Below are 11179 nucleotides of genomic sequence, written 5' to 3'. Positions count from 1 at the left end.
GGGCGCCGGGAAGTTTGGGAGGCGTCGGGACGAGGTTCCGAGGCGGCGGCGCAGCCGACCCGGTCTCGCCGCGGGAGTTGGAGGGGCAGGGGCCGCCGTAAGCAGCGAAACTCGTCTCTTGCCACCCGGTTCGTGGCTTTGCCGGTCCCTTTCTGCCTGTGCCACAGCCCGGCGGGCTGCACAAAGGAGCGGCCGGCCGGGTTCGGCTCGTCCAGCGACGCGCAGGAGGGATGGACGAGCAACAGCGTGCGAGGCGGAGGGCTGCTGGGCGCCCGGGCCAGCATCCCTGCCCTCCATTTCCAGTACATAATGAAGGGTTAAAACGCAGCTTCTGTTTGGAATGCGCTTAACTCCTTTTATTGCCCTCACTGAGATGAACAGTCCTCAAGAATGAAACGATGCATCCCTCAGAGAAGAGTTAATGTCTTGCAGCAGCTCCGGTCTGCAACTCCTTGGTCCAGTAGATTTATGTAACCTAGTCATTAATGGTTTATGGAATGATAAGGGAGCTTTTGGGTTGTTTTCTGTGTGCTACAGTTGTTGTCAACGTTTCTTGATTCAGCTGTCCGGAGTAGGAGCTACTTGTAACTGTTAACAATGTCTGATTGTACCGTTTAAGGGGTTTTGTTTTGCTTTGCTTTGTTGTTTTGTATTTTTGATCTTCCTGCCTCTTCAGACAGGCTCCCGAATGAGGAGAGTGGTAAAATGGAAGGCACAGTCATTCTGTTTGGCTACAATATTACTCTAGGTACGGCTTGTAGCAAAAAGTGTAAATATTTAAATGGATTTCTGACTCATCAGTTCTATTTGACTTATTGATCTATGGCTGAAACGGTCTTTATGATTATGCAGGAGTTAATAGTTACCATAGAGAAACAGTATTGTTTTTCTGCTCATCAGTGTGTGTTTTCCATTTCTTCATCTCTTGGCAATTCTCTGTGGAAATGCTGCTTGTCTTCCCTTAGCAAAAATCTTATGGAAGAAATAAAAAAAATAATGCAAGCAAAGTCCAAAACAATGAATTGGAGATGTGTTCATCCTTGCCTGTGATTCTTAAACTCTTTTGATAACCTGAGTTATCCTACAGTAAACTCTCTTTAATCTGTAATTGAATAAGGTGGTGGTTTTCAGCCTCAGTGAAAACTCTGATTTACAGAACTCTAAACATAACACATCAAAGAAATTTTCCTGAACTATACATATGAAATGCAATTCAAATCAGCCATTTAAATCCTTATTAGCAGAAAATGTTTGTTTTTTTTTTTTTCAGCCTGGGAATGACTTTCTTGCCTTTATTACTTGTCTTAAGTGTGTGGAAACTGAAGGTGCATGTAAACTAGACAGAGTAGACAAGTTTGTTTATCTTCTCACCCTGGAGCTGTGAAACCCTCTGATTTTGTATTAGTAGCTGACAGCATTAAGCATTTAGGAAGGAAAAAAAACCAACCAACAAGCCACGCTGGGCTCATAAAGCTCGCAAGACTTCCAAGTATTTTAAGTTTGATATAGCTGCTTGGTGTCAGAAGGATCTGTAAGGACTTTTCTTTCCTACCATAATGAGCATGGTGGGATAAAAACCTTTTGAAATGACAGTGAAAATCCTTGCAAAAGTGCTTGCCTGCCCAGGAATAGGGGCTATCAGGAAAGCATATTGTTGTAGATATTTTATTGTGTGTTTGTAAGAGCTTGTTACAGCACCAGACAGGATTCTTGAATTCTACCTGTAGCTGTTTTTATTCTGCTAATAATACTGGTGGAGCTGCATGACATTGGAAAAAAACCCCTTAAATTGCCCTAATGCTATAGAAATTAAATCTTCTGCACTCTAGAAAAGATGTTTTACAGAATCTCTTGGGTAAGAGATTCTCATGGCAGCCTAAGCTAGTGTAATTCCTGATTTTGGAATCCTGTCCTGCTTACTGCACTCACCTGACACGCTGCTGACCTTGTTCCTTTTTTGGGGGGTGAGGGGTCAAAGTTTATAATCTTATTTATTTTGCCATCTTATCAGGCAAGGTTAGTTTAGACTAATGTGAGATCACGGCCTTAGTCTTGCTTTTGGAGTTTGTTGATCAGTGAACATCTATTAAAACGATAGATTACTTGTTCAGTATAGGGATCTCAATTTTAATAAGTGACATCAGAGCATATTGCCCTTTCTTTTTCTACAGAATACCAAGCATAAACTCCATCAAGCTGAGACTTAACATGTTCTCTACAGTCATGTTATTGCATTACCATCAGAGCAGCTTTGATTTCTCTGGCGATGCTTTCACCAAAAGGAGCTATTTTTCCCTGTTAGTCCTTTGCTGATCCAGCTGAAAACGGTGATACAGAAAAATGTTGAGCTTCAGATGGATCAACTGCCTGAACTGGCTGACTTCATGGCTATGCAAATGTTATTGCTCGCAGAGGAGGAGGAGGAGGAGGCTGTGACCATTCTTTTCTGAAGCAGCTCTATTTTAGTTTTGCCTAAGCTTGTCAAGAAACTTGGCAGCTTAAACTGGGGCTATGGTGGTCCTGCCTCCTTGACTGTGCATCTTCCTATGCTGGCAAGTAAGCCTTTGTGGCAGTGAGTTAAGCAAAGTCAGGGAGTTAATCAGGCTGATAATGAATTGCTTTTTTGTTTTGTTGGATTTTGGCTGGATTGTGTTTCTGAACTGGCTGATTGTCCAGGTCAGGGGTGGGAGTGGGACTTCCTGTTGAAGTGAATGAGATAGAGGGTGGGAGATGGAGACATAGTAGCTTTGACTTAAATTTTCTTGAGCTTTTCTGGAACTGTACCTTTCCATCAACACAATCTAGGTTAACGAAGTCCTATAGCAAGCTGTTCTAAGCTGTCTTGGCTGATAAAATCTCAAATAAATTGGAGAATGTTTTTTCCATTTTTCTCAGCTGGCACATTGATGTGGGTGGTAACAGTGGCAAGCAGAGGATGAGGAGCTAGGAATGGGCTAAGTGCAGTAACCTCAGACTGACACAGCTGTGTCTAGAAGAGGATTTGTTCTCATCTTAATTGTGGGATCTGTCATACCCTTTTTGAACTGATGTTCTTTACAGTGTATAGCTAAGGCAGATGTTGCATCAGATAGAAGAAACTTTCATAACAAGCAAGATCAGGAAGATTATTCTGCTGTGCAGGAGGCAGTGGGGTTTTTTTCTTTTCATTTTTATTGACCGAAACTTGCAAGCATTAGTAGGCTGCCATCAGTCTAGAAGTATAAATGGCATTATGTCATGTGTAGCTGCAGTTACACATTCATTCTGAATTCTTTTAAGTGTGTTGTAGGAGATACCTCTCTGAAAACTTGAATTGCTTTGTTCAGCATTTGTCCTTACAGAGTGTAATTCTTTGTGGAGTCCTGGTGTTCTGTAGTTATCAGATGTGATGTCTCAAAGATGTTTCTGGTTAGTAATTATATATCTTTGGTTTCTGCTGAGTTGTGACTGAAAGTGTGTCAGGACAAATGATTTGTGTGTGAGAAATGGGCTGAAAGAGGAATACGTATGCCAAAATGTAAAGGTGCTCTTGAGGAAACTGTGAAGCTATTAATTTTAGAGTTTGGGGTCAGAAACAAGCTCTTGGCTGCTTTGAGTGCTGAATCTGTAGGATTTTTTAGATTTTGCTGGTGGGTTTTGATACTGAAGCCAGAACCAAAGTTACTAGCTTTCTAAGTGAAATAATGGTTTCAGTTACAGTGTATTAAGACTTGGAATAAACTGTTTTGAATTTTTTCTGATTACCTTTCCTTTTCTAGGAAACAGCAATCTTGACCTTCCTGCTGAATTGGATTGTAAGTGGTAGTCTTTAGGTATACCCAGAGAGTTTATTAAGGTAGGTATGTACTTGGTCACTGGCCTGGACTTCTTCACATCCATGTATCCAGGAGCTACAAGTACTGCTGAGGCTGTTAAGAAAACACATACACCTGGTGCACTTGGCCACAACCATTCTTGCTCTATGCTAACTGTCCTTAATCTGGATGTGACCACTTCTAATCAGTTTATTTTTCTCGGGGAAAAACCCCAAACATCAAGGGCCAATCTTTCCTTCTACTTTTAATGTTGTTTAAACTTGAGAAACACAGTTCAGGCCTGTGTTGAGGCTCCACTCCCAGCAGTGAACTGATTTTAGACGAAGAAACTCATTTCCATAATCCACCAGGACTAGGGATACCTTATTTTTCCCAAGACTGTGCAGTTTGCTGATGGCAGTTACATACTCAGTGGTGCCCAAACTCTCCTAGTTACTCAGTTTGCCTTGCAAGTGAATGCTGAGTGGCTGTTAAATGCTTGTGTCTTTAGTTAGCTGATATCTTTGTGTGTTGACTTAAGATTCTGAGTGAGGATAGTCTGCTTTCAAAGGCATTAATTCATCAACTGCTGAAGTAAAAATCTGTGGAGACATGGGAATTTGTTCCCAGTATGGAGGAATGACACAAATAGAAACTTGCGCTTCACAATTGATTTAGGCCAGGTCTAGTAACTTTTGTTTAGTAACTAATGTTAAGAGTGTTGGACTTGTGGTTTTGCTTTGTATGCAGAGTAGGAGGGAAAAGCATGTTTCTTCTAAATATGTTTAACAGTAATCTCCTGATTTTGTTTGTGGGTGTTTTTTCTGGAACTCGGTAGCACTAGACCAGTTTGTGAAGCAAATAGCCAAATACTATAGTTCTATGAAACTTAATTGCTGGCTTGGCGTTTTGCTCTAGTATTTGTTTTTTACTCAAAGTAATTAACAAATTTCTGTGGAAAACAGTGGGTACTTTTTCTGTTAAAAAGATAGTTGATACTAATTTGATTTGTGCAGGTCTCTGTAACTGCAGGGCTACAGAGCTGTATAGGCTACTCTGGGGGTTGTGGCTGTCTTGTGTCTCAGCAGTGGGATAGATTAATTTTGCAGCCTTTTCCCCCACTTTACTAACGTGTCCTTGTAAAGTATATGTATTTTTTTAAGGCTGACTGTTTTATTTTTAAAGTCTGCTTAATGTGATCTTTCTGCTGACTATTTTTCATTTACAAGAACGAGACGTGATGCTGTTTCCAAAAAGCCTGCAAGGCTTAATCTGGTATAAGAAGCCCAAGAAAGCATTTACCTGTCATTAAGATGGTACTAGTCAAGGTTTAGTGCTTTGTGCTGCACCAGGGTTCCTGTGTGGGTTCTTCCCTGTAGTCTTGATCAATGCAGAGTCTGCATTTATGTTGAGTCATGGCCTTTCAGGTTGAAACATCTGTCACCTGTGTGTCAAATTCCCTAACCCAGTCTGAGGATACCATGGAAGAGAATTAGTGTCTGGTTTAAGGTCTTATATAGACCAGGTTTTATAGGGTTCAGTGGTTGTGATATTGGTTTTGCTCTTTGTATGCTAGCAGATATGTGCTCATATAGTGGCTTTTGGGGGTTTCTTTCCTTCCCCCCTCCCCAGTGAATTATCAGTAGTCTAGTTAGTAGTTACAATTAATTGTGCACTCTCTTGTATTAACAGCCCTTGAACAAGATCAGAAGTCAATTTAATAATAAGTGTTCAATTTTGCTTGTGTCTGTAAATTTTGATATTTCTGCATAGGTTACAGTGTCTACATGAAAAGCATCTCTTATGTAACGTGCTCTTTCTTTAACTGCATTTGCACGGGGTGGCTTTGAAAGAGTGTCATGACATTTCTGTACATATTTGTTTACACCTTAGGAGTGCTTGCTCTTTTTTAATGACATAAATTTGGTTTTTGGAGGCAATTTGTTTAAAGCACCTCTCATCTGTACCATGCATGGATTTTCCTATGTAAAGTAGCCTGTAAAAAGCCACTTTTTGAGAAACTAGGCAACCCCGTGTATTTCTCTTAGCTTGGTAGCAGAAAGCCAGCTGTTCGTGAGGGAATGAAGGATGGCCATTCAGCTAGCCTGTATCTTTTTGCCAGGATATTTACTGAAAGCTTCTATAAAATAGTTGTTTTTACATCAGCTTTTTCATTGTTGATTATATATATATATATATTTTAATCTATGTCTTGGATTTACTGTATGCAGCTGGCAAATAGAAGATAGCCACTGAATGCTTTGTTGAACTCTCTGGGTGTGTTTTGGACAGGTGCATCATGCTAATACTGATTATGGATTGTTTATAATTTAAATGTCTGTAATAGTGTTATGTGACTTTTTTTTTCCCTTGGGTTTTATTTTGTCTGGGCAAATTCTGACCTGCTAGCTTAGATGGTCTAGAGACTCCTCCACCAGTCTGTAATGAATGGGATGATAACTTAAGTCATTTCTGTGCTGCCCCCAGGAATAGCACAGCGGTACATCAAGATAATTTTTAGGTTTTTGCTTAGCCTTTTACCAGCCTAGCTACTTTGTCTTGGATTTTCATAAGGAGTATTCAAAGTCAGTGTGTGTTATCTTCCAAATAAGGTCACTGTTATTTTTTCCTCAATACTGCCAATACAAATGTTCATAATTGTTCAAAGGCGTTAAATAAAAGCTTGTAACAGCCAAAATATAGATTTCTTTGCTGCCTAGCCAGGTAGGGTACACACCTTTAAAGAGGTGTATGTGTAGTACTATCTGAAACTTTTCCTTATTTTTAAAAGTACAGAATTTGTGCCTCAGTTTCATGTCCATTACCTCACATTTCAGACGGTACTGTAACTTCAATTTTACTGTCAGTTGTAGTCAGTTACTCTCTGTGTAATTAACTCTTGCTTTTGACATAATTTACTTTGTGTGCAAGCGTTTGTTCTCAAGTTAGTCATATCTATATAGTGTTTATTATCTTGCCTATGCACAGATCAGGTACATAACTGGGACTTAGATAAAGTCAACATGGTTTGTCTGTCTACAGTATTTGTTGTCTTTAAACTAAGGACTCAATTCTTCAAATGTTAGAGTAAACAATATTCATCGTTCAAGTGAAAAAAAAAATGTCTTTAACAGTTACTAATTTGACAGCTGTTAAATTGCTATTCCAGTACTGTAGATTTAGTTCGTCCTTTCTTCTAAGACAGGCGGTTCTGAGGTAGAAATACAGATGCACCGAATACAGTGAGGTCCTGTGGACTGTGGAATTGTTATTCTTGTTTTGAAAATCCTAAGGATGATTGAGAAGTTGATCAAAATAATTATTTTTGAGGAAATCCAGGATGAAAATCTATCTGAGTCTGTCTTAATTTTCTTATTTCTCAATTTCCTGTCTTAATTTCCTAACAACGTACTGCAGTGCTATGCTGTGAAGGAGTATGGTCACTTGGTTGGAAAAAAGCATTTTCTACATAATGGTTTGCCGCCTTCTGTTGGATGTTGTCTCACCCACAGGAATCTGGTTGACTTGGTAGTTTATTACTCTTTCATCTTCTACATTTCAGAAAAAAAATAATTAGGTATTCAGAGGTAAGAAACTTTGGAAATCTGATATGTCCTGGAATTGTCTGAGATGCTGAATTGTGCCTTATCTCGTTTTGCCTAATGACAGCTAAGCCTCTTGTAGTTCTGAATTGCAGTTAGCATCCCAGGAGTGTTTGATTGTACATTCCTTTCTTGACTTGAATAAGTGATAAAAACGATTTATTTTTTTCCAGGTTTGTTTTCAACAGAATCTGTTCCCCGTTTCCACTTCTGTAAGCACTAGTACTGGAGCTTTGGGTGGGGGAAAAAGAGCAGAGGGGCTGTGCTGTTGCTAAAAGGAAGTGACATGGATCCGGTGCGTACAGCTAATGAAACTGTGACTTAGTATATTTTGGAATGGTCCTGCCTACCTCCCTCTCCCTCCAAAGGTCCCAGCTGAGGTGAAGATTATGCATTCGGGAGCTCTCTCCCTGAAGTTTCTTCTAGATGTATAAGTGATCTCTGCATGGGAGAGAGGCCACCAATAATGTGGTACAGGTAATGATAGCTCTATGCCTCTTCAGTAGAGAGGCATCTGTAGCTCTGGTTATGTTAGCAGCCAACTGCTGATCGTCTTGCCATAGGATGTAGGTTTCAGAGATGAGAGCGCATCCCACATCCATCAGTGATGGTAGATCTCTTGACTACTACCACAGTGTCTTGCTGTCTGCTTCTAGTAGATGGCATGATGTTATCTGAACCAGCTGGGTTCTGCCCATTGCCTTAGCTCTTGCTCTCCATATAGTGTATCATAATCCAGTGGCCAGGTTTAGTTCTGTCCCCTTGCATAATAGCTGTAGAAGCAGGAGTTTCTGAAAGTAAAGGCTGTGCAGCCCTCTAACCACAAGTAAATAGTAGTAATTGAATGGATGTCTTCCTTTTTACAATATTAGATCAAGTGGGAACTGGAACCAATTGGTGTGGGCAAAATGCAGGCAAATGCTAAAATGACTAATAAGGTGATTGAGAAGATACAGTTTATCTTGCTAATGACAGTGTTCCTTTAGGGGGAAAAAAAAAGTAGTCCCAAAATCATCCTTCCTTCAGACCTTTGACAAAGAATGGAAAACTTAATTTCTTTTATGGATCTAGGCTATGGGGTTGTTTTTTTTGTTCCCCTTCACACATTCTCTCATGCTCCAGTTACATCTAAAAACTGCAAACATGCTTACTCCAGGCTTCTTAATGTGGCTTTTATGTAAATGATTGCTTATTGTTCAGTTTACTGCTTCAGTGTTTGGTATAGGTAAATTCTGCATGAGCTTCCTTTCTGCTTTCAAAGACAGTCTTTCAGCTTCCTAATGTGCACCTTTCTTCTGTGAGACATATCACATGTATAAAAACTGATTAGTTGCAACTATGTTTGCCTTTATCTTCATGAAATAGCTAATGATTTGTTGATTCATCTATTTGAGATGGCATTACCTCCGGTCTAGTTCTGTGCAGAGATACTAGATCGATCTACTGTGAATTGCTGTCCCAGTTTCTTCAGTGGAAAGGGACTGGCATCTACCAGTCTTGCGTCATATCACCCCAAAATCCTGAGGACTTCTGTTCTATGGTAGGTGTAAAATGGCCATAGCTGTAGTATTTTGAATTTCAAGTTAAAATTAATTCCATCTTCAAGGACTTCGCTTTCCGATATACTTTATGGCATTTGTGGATGTCACCAGCATTTAATGACTGAATTACCATGTGGTGCAGCATTTAGAAGGCATCTACGGCTGGCAGGACTCTAAACAATACTGGCTTAAAGCTGCAGGCCTATTTCCTGGGCCATTCTGTTTTCAGAACGTGGGGAATGGTGCCAGTGCAAAATACAAAATAGGCTGGGAATTGCTTCTATATCCACAGCTATTTACATGGAACTGTGAATAGGCCTTCCACTCAGGTAGGCCTTCCACTCAGGACTTAATAGCTCTAAAGGTATAAGCAAAGTAGCTTCTTGAATTCTGGAAAGTGTTAGCTCTTGCTTCTTTTAGACACATCAGAATTATTGAAGACAATTGTTAGTTTAGGGAAGTAGCAAGGATGATCTTGGTTTTTTGTTTAGTTTTTTCTCAGAAACACCAAATTATGTGTTTTCATCTTTTAAAGACAAACATAGTAGTTGCCATGTCAGGTGTCATTAATGAGTACTTATTTAACTTCAGTAGACTGTTTAAAAAAAATAATGAAAAAAGTAATGTTCCCCTGGTAATTCTGGTATGGAGTGTATGGGCATTAATCTCATTTATGCTTAGGTGCTAAAGCAAGCTGTGTTGCGATGTTAAATTAGACATACCATAATTCTCCATGTACTTCGGGGACTTCATTATCTGCTCTTTTAAGTTTGAAACTGGGTTGCACACGTTCCTGGGTTTTAATGCTAATTCTTTCCTTTCATGCAGTTTAGAAGTTGTTTTTATTTTCCTGAAGATGGGAGTTCATGTCCCCATACCCTTTTCACAAGTCTTTAGTCCCAGTAACATTTGTAAAGGACTTAACCAAGAGAACTGTTATTAATATGTATTATTTTCTTACAGTTATAATTTCCTAATGGAGTTGGGATCATTTAAGTTCAGACGCATGGAAAATTTGTGAGGTGGTTACTGTTCAGACTGTAACATATTTCATTACTCTCAGTCTTGTCCAGAGCAAAATTAGGGAAGTTCTTCACATCCATTTTAGGTTTTTATGACTCATCTTTTTGGGAATAGAAATACCACTTACGGTTTATCTGAAAGGCGATCAGAATACTTCAGCGTGCTTAGAAGTCTTTATTTTGTAGTAAGTCTGTATCATTGTGTAGTGATCTTCAAGCAGGTAGCAGAATGTTTCCTTAACTGCAATTAATGGAACATCTGAGTATCAGAAATTCAGGTTAACAGGAAGGGAGAGAGGCAGGACAGTAGCAGATTGGATAATTCTGTGTTACATCAGTGAAATAACTCCAATGTGTAGGACTCATTCAAAATAGAATTCTTATGGTACACAGAAAGAATGTTGAAGAAAATTGCAAATTCTTTGCTTATTTTGCAAAATAAAACGTTCCATGGTGTGGCACAGGTTTGTTGAAGAGGAAACTGTTTCATGGATTCTCTCTTCCCCTCCCTCCCCATTGTTATTTTTCTTAACCTTCTCCCATAGAAACTTCAAAGTGAAAGGTGCAGGTTCTTTAGTGAAAGACAAACTTATAAAATCTGCCTTAATTTTTATTTTGTTCTGCAGATCTATTTGCTAATAGATTATCTGGGGTTAAATCCAGAAGACTTAAATTTTGCAATATTAACCTTTAGGTTCTTGGCATGCCAGACTCGGGGTTGTGAATCATGTTTTGGTTCTCCTGTGTGGTGTGTGGTGGAAAGTTAGGAATGTGAGAATCTCATTGAAAAGAAAGCGTGTTTACTGCTCGGTGTAGCAAATAAAACTGAGATGAGACTTAAGTTCTCTTACTTTCTAGGGTTAAGGTGCTGCACTCAAAGCTGCAAGATGGTTATAACCCTTTGGATTTATAGTCGTAAGCCTCTTCTGAAGTTTAAAGCATTTCTGTGGTTCATTGGTCGTTCCTTCTAAAATACCACTGAAGGAGGTGGTAGATGAGCCTCTAGGCAGTGTTATGACATGCAGAGAAACAGCTGAGGGTGTGAGCTGTTAGCTCAAAAATGTATTTCCCAAGCAAGTCCTTTCACTAACAAGTATTTTTGATCCTGGAAATGACTCTGTTGAGGATGTCTGAGCATGGCCCTGCCTATCTCCTGAATTCTGAACCTGACTGCTGCCACTGGAAGAAGTGATCTCATTGCCCATTGTGTGCTTCTGCTG

This window comes from Athene cunicularia (genome assembly GCF_003259725.1).
Source record: "Athene cunicularia isolate RWA chromosome 5 unlocalized genomic scaffold, athCun1 chr5_part1, whole genome shotgun sequence".
Classification (NCBI taxonomy): domain Eukaryota; kingdom Metazoa; phylum Chordata; class Aves; order Strigiformes; family Strigidae; genus Athene; species Athene cunicularia.
This window is presented reverse-complemented; position numbering follows the sequence as displayed.